The sequence below is a fragment of the Sminthopsis crassicaudata genome, chromosome 2 (genome assembly GCF_048593235.1).
Source record: "Sminthopsis crassicaudata isolate SCR6 chromosome 2, ASM4859323v1, whole genome shotgun sequence".
Classification (NCBI taxonomy): Eukaryota; Metazoa; Chordata; class Mammalia; order Dasyuromorphia; family Dasyuridae; genus Sminthopsis; species Sminthopsis crassicaudata.
This window is the reverse complement of record NC_133618.1, coordinates 365,270,753-365,276,752: the sequence shown is the minus strand read 5'-3', so window position 1 is coordinate 365,276,752 and position 6,000 is coordinate 365,270,753. Positions and strand designations below refer to the sequence as shown.

The window sequence follows — 6,000 nt, the reverse complement described above, 5'->3', positions numbered from 1 at the left end:
AAAGGGAAGAAGTCCAGGGCCTTGGGGATCAGGAAAATTCATGTGTATTAAATAAAAAGAGATCCTTAAGACCAAGTCTAGAAGAAAAGCAGGAATTCCAAGAAGCAGATGTAAGACATTCCAGACTTGGGAAGGGAAGGGGATAGGGACATAAACAAAGGTAGCAAGGAAATAAGAACTTATTAAGTTTCTACTCTGTGTCAGGCATTGTGCTAAGCACTTTGCAAATATTATTTTATTTGATTCCAAACAACAAAGCTGGGAGGTAAGTCCTGCTGCTATCCCCTTTGACAATCTAGAAATCAGTCACACATTGTTTAAACTGCTTGCCTAGGGTCACACAGTTATTAAGTGTTTGAGGTTGGATTTGAATTGAGGGCTTCCTGACTCCAGGATCAGAATTCTATAACTGAGCCAACTAGTTGCTTCTAAAGACAGAGAAATGTCAAGTGTGAGAAAGAGCAGGTATTTCAGTATGATATAGAAACTGTAGCAAGTGGAGGAATGTGGAAGAAGCCTAGGAAGGTAGAAAATGGCCAGATTAGTTGTTTGTTTTTCTCAAGAGTATTTTATTTTTCCAATCTTTGTAAGATTTTGAGTTCCAAATTTTTTCTTCCTCTCTCCCTTATGTCCCCCCTCCTCAGCACAGCAAGAAACCTGATATATATGTACAATCATTTTAAAGATTTCCATATTTGTTATGTTGTGAAAGAAAAATTAGAAAAGAGAAAAACCATGAGAAAGAAAAGGCAATTCCCCTCCCGCCCCAGCAAAAAAACAACGGTGAAAACAGTAAGCTTCAATCCCTATTCAATTTCCATAGTTCTTTCATTGAATTAGATGGCATTTTTCATCCAAAGTCTATTGTAATTGCCTTAGATCATTGCATTGCTGAGAAAACCTGTCTGTCATAGTTGATCTTTCCACAATCTTGCTGTTACTGTGTATAATGTTCTGATTATACTCACTTCACTCAGCATGAGTTCATATAAGTCTTTCCAGGCTTTTCTGGAAATCAGTCTGCTAATCACTTCTCACAGATCTATAATATTCCATAACCGATTCAGCTATCCCCCATCTTATGAGCAAACACTCAATTTCTAATTACTTGCCACTACAAAAAGAGCAGCTACAAACATTTTTTTGCGCATGTGGATCTTTTTCCTTCTTTTATGATCTCTTGGGGTATAGACCCAATAGTGGCACTGCTGGATAAAAGGGTAGGCACAGTTTTAAATGGCTGAATCAATTCACAACTCCACCAACAATGCAAAGGTATAGGGGGTGTTGTTTCCCACATCTCTTTCAACATTTATCATTATCTAGGAAGTGGCCAGGTTTTAAACAGTTTTAAATGCCAAGTGATCCTAGAGAAGTTATGAACTCAAAGGAATTTTTTGAGTCAGATCAGCTCTTAGGAAAATCACTTAGATGACTGTGGAGGGTATGGGTTGGAGAGACTTGAGTGGAGACAATTAAAAGGCTCAGGCTAAAGAGATTGAGGATCTGACTGAATAGGAGTTATGTCACTGCTCTGATCAAAATAGAAATGACAGGACTTGGTAACTTGAGTGTAAGGTTATCAAACATCAGAAAAAATTTATATTATATTTACATAAATATTATATTATCTGTGCATTTGCATATTTGTGTACTTGTCTCCCCCTCCCACTCAGCACCTCCCCTTTCCCTCTGAAGAATAAAAACTCCTTCTTTAGATAAGAAGGTAACCTGTGTAAAGGATAGAAAGCTGGTCTCCGAGGCAAGAAGGGCTGGATTCAAGTGCTACCTCAGATCCTTACTGGCTGTGTGACTCTGAGGAACCCCGAATAACTTTTAGACTCTTTTATCGCCAGTGCTGATTTTGTATTACTAGTGGGAGTTTCCTTTTACCAGAGAAATCACAGGTCCAACCCAGAAAACATCTCCTTTGTTGATATTTGGTACTGAGCATATATGAGCTGAGTTGAACCCAGATATCCATAACCAGGGTTCTTTCCAACCAGCCAGATGTTTCTTTTTCACATGTTATTTCTTCTGATCTAGGATCAGTATAGGAAGAGATGATTGTCTTCCTTTGACAGATGGGGGGACTGAGACTCAGAGAAGTGTCGTTTCCCATCACCCAGGGAGTGTAGATTAGAGTTTGGATTAGAAGAGCCAGAATTCTCTCCCCTTAAACCTGTGGCTGCCTCAGAGACCTCGGCAGCCCCTCCGCCCACTCCCTGCTCCACCCCCAGCTCTCCCGAAGCCCCTGGGCGTTGCCCTTACCCAGCGCGATCCCTTCCACGTGGGCCGCGAGGGGCGGGGCTGGCGGGGCTGGTCCGGTTGGGCTGGGCAGGGCTGGGCGCCGCCTCCGCACCTTCCCCGGCGCTTCCACTTTTCTGCTCTAGAGCCCCGCCCGGAGCGGAATGCCTAGCAGCTAGGCGTTGGGAGTCGGCGTTCTGTCTGGCAGAAGCATTGACACAGAAAGACCGACCGAAGAGACGCTGCTTTGATCCAGACAAGCAAGTCAGACCTACGGAGGAACTCCCCAGCGTTGCCACTCCTCCCCTCCCGGTAAGTCTGGAGAAACTTAGGCAAACGGGAAACAGGCTGTGGCGGGAGGGATGGGATGCCCGCGTAGAACTGTCCCCCCACTCCTCTGGCAAGCTTGGGGTGCATTGCATGCGAGGTAAGATGGGACGGGAAAAGCAGATATCCTTCCTATAAGCCTGCTTCTTTGCTGAAGGGGGCTAATGGTCCGATCCCGCTTCTGCTGCCTCCAAATTCGGTTTCTCCCAAATCCGGTTTCGGAGCCCAAAAGGACTAGGGGCGGGGAGAAGGACTCAGGTTCTCGGGCGCCTCCCCCTTTTTCCTTCTCTTCCTTCCCCCATCAATACTTCCACCCCCACCCGGGGCGCCCGGGCGGTTGTGGCCAAAGCCTCTTCAATTATTTCATCCACTAAACAGCCAGTAGTCTCCTCCGCTTAGGCAGACTTTGCCCCCATGTTCAGGGAGAAGTGGTGATTTTGCTCTGGAGTTAAGTTCTAGAACCCCTTTGCATCCAGCTTTCAGATTTGCCCCATCTCCGTTCTCTGAAAGAATATGAATGAGAAAATGAGTGGGAAGTAAACAACTTCTTATTTCTAAATTCCGCTGTTTGGAGGAAAGAGTGGGTTTGGGTGTACTGATGGAGACTCTCTGGTGTGGACGTTCTGGATTGTGAGACTTGTATTCTAGTATTTATATCCTTCGTGGTGACTCCGAGGTTATCGGACCCTGAGGGTAGGGGATTGTAAAACTGATCTTAATCTATAGGATGTATTCGATAGAGATAGTCTGCTGGGTGGGCGGTGGAGGGGAGAAAGTGGGGAAGCAGTGAGTGATTTGAAGTGGAGAGAGGGTGGAAGCTGGATAGGTTGGGGGGGGAGGGCAGGAGGCAGGCAGCTGGAGTGGGAACAAGGCGATTCCCATTCTTCCTATCCAAGCAGAGTCCTAGTTAGCAAAATTCTAAGAAAAGGGTAAAAATAGTTTTGAGGGGGCACAAGATAGTGATAAAGAGGATGGTCCAACTATATGGTTGCAGTCTCCTCGGGAAGGGAGTTCTACTTTGTCAATAGGTTTTGCTAAGTATTCTTCATCACTTTGGGATTTTTAGGACTTGGGGTATAGGGGGTATTGTTTGCCGGAGGGATACTACTGTGATGGGCCTTCAGGCTACCTCCTGAATAAGGGGAGGTAAAGTCCTCCACCCCATTAGTCTGGGACAAAGCATTACTTGAACAGAATTATAGTTATTTACAATCATTTTGTAATATATGTATATGTAATTATATATCTGTTGGAAAGCTAGTCCTTCAGCAGTCTGACCCTTTGAAAGTAGGAAGGAAGGAGGGGGAGTGCCTTCAACAGCAGGAACTTTACTGGTTTCCATGCTGTGGGTAGAGAGTCAGCTTGTTGAAAAACTGGTGTTCTGGAAGAGGAGTCTCTGTTCCGAGGACTGGAATCTCAGGCCTCTGTTCCGCCCACCCACCAGAGAGGCACCAATTCACTTGGCAGGAGGGCAAATAGAGGCCCTATGGGACCTCAGATTTGATGCCTTCATGTTCTTTTTGGAGTAAATGTGTGGAGCAGGATCTGGGAAAGGAATTCTGAGGTCAGAATGCCAGCTTAAACTCAGAGTTTCACTGAATTTTATGAGAAACATGAACAAAAACAGTCTCTCTGAGCTTAAAAAGGGGAGAAAAATCTGGCTTAATGCTCAGGTCATGAATTTTCCTCTTCTAGATGAATCATGGCCTGGAATAGTTAACTATTACTTAAACCCTTTCCTGAGTTGTCAACCAAAGTAATTTGGCAAGTTACTGCTGGGGAGATAGGAAGGAAGAGAGACAGCTCCTGACCCCAGACTTGTCTCCAGGAAGAGAAAAGGGAATCAGTGGCCCCTTGATTTCTTTATTCCCAATATAGAGGAAAAACAAAAATCCGGCATAGAAGGGGAAAGAAATCTAGTCCAGTAAACGATATACCAACTCATTTGTTTGGCTTCAGCAGATTGCATCTTGAAAGTTCATATTGTTGCTCAGAAGGGATGTACCTGCCCAGTGTTGAAGGAAAACATCTGACACAGACATCCCACATCCTTGAGGCACATACAAGTTTGCCTTATGACTTTGGGCAATGATTTTTGTCAGACTATCTGCCTGGAACTATATGTAAGCTACGATTAATCAACTGGCAAACATGTAGAATAACCCTATAAGCCTTGTGTTTTAGCAATGAAGTACCTATTATAAGTGAGAATGGAATAAAAACAGCTGACTTTTGCTTTAAAGTTTGCAAAACACTTTACATACCTATTACTTCACTTGAGCCTCAGAACAGCCCAGTGAGAAAAGTGCCACGCCTGTAGTAATAGCTAGTATTCATGGCACCTATCATGTGCCAAGCACTTCATTAAGCCCTGTGCAGTTATTGTCTCATTTGATTCTCACAATAATCCTGAGAAGTAAATACTATTATCTCCATTTTTAGTTGAGAAAACTGAGGCAAACTGAGTTTGAATGACTTGCCCAGGATCACACTGCTATTAAATGTATTTAGGTCAAATTTGAATTCAGGTTTTTCTGACTTGAGATCAAGTTTTCTATCTTATCTTATAAGCACTATCCTATCTAATAAGCATATAAATGGTAGCTATCGTCCTCATGGTCATCCACTGTGCCACTCTGCAGTTAAGGAAATTGACATTCACCAAGTGACTTTTCCAGGATTGCCCAGATAATGTCATTTGGGGAAATTTGAACTCTTTGCTATGCCATCATGCCTTCCCTTTGATTCCATTTGATAAGACTATATTCTCTGTTCATTGTTGTCCTTATTGTCCAAAAGCTTGGGTAAATTCCCAGTTTTAGAGATTCTATCCTGGGCACTGTTCCAAAAGAACAGTCCCTTACTCCAGAACGCACAGTTTAACACAACAATCACAATAGTAGTTAGTTGCTGGGTTTTGTTTTGCCCCCTTTTTTTTAAAGGTTTATAAAGCATTTTCTACATAACATCCTCATAAAAAGAGGATATTTTATAACAAAAGTTTTTCTCCCCCATTTTTAGAGTTGTGGAGTTTGAAGCTCAATTTTTTTAGGTAATGACACAGATTCACTTGCCAAGGGAAGATGGAAGATTTGAGCCAGTATTGTGGGCTATACGTGAATAATAATGCCGATCTTTATAATCTTTAAGGTTTGCAAAGTGCTTTTTTCATAACTTTGTGGGATCGATAATTCTAGAATCATTACACTCATGTTACAGATGAAAGAACTGAGGCTTTGAGAGGTGGGGAGATATTTATAGCAGGTAAATGATTGAGGTGGGGAAGCCAGGCCTGCTAACTCCCAAGTCCAGCATTGTTTCTACGAGTTTTCCTCCAGGAAGATGGTGTCATTTACCAGGAAGAAGAGATGACCTTTTGGGGTGGTAGTAGGTGAGAAAGTAGATGAGAAATCGCCAAGCTCCTGG

General features: G+C 43.2%; 1 protein-coding gene across 6 annotated transcripts in view; it reads left to right on the top strand.

The window, feature by feature from the left end:
• Positions 1-2,423: 2,423 nt before the first annotated feature.
• Positions 2,424-6,000, top strand: part of INF2 (inverted formin 2) — an 84,302-nt gene continuing 80,725 nt past the window's right edge. For 5 of the 6 annotated variants that reach the window (XM_074291048.1, XM_074291046.1, XM_074291045.1 and 2 more), the window contains exon 1: positions 2,428-2,559. The gene's annotated coding sequence lies outside the window, so the exon portion shown is untranslated. Of the gene's footprint in view, positions 2,560-6,000 lie in introns of all 6 variants that reach the window. The other variant, XM_074291047.1, reaches the window with a different exon arrangement.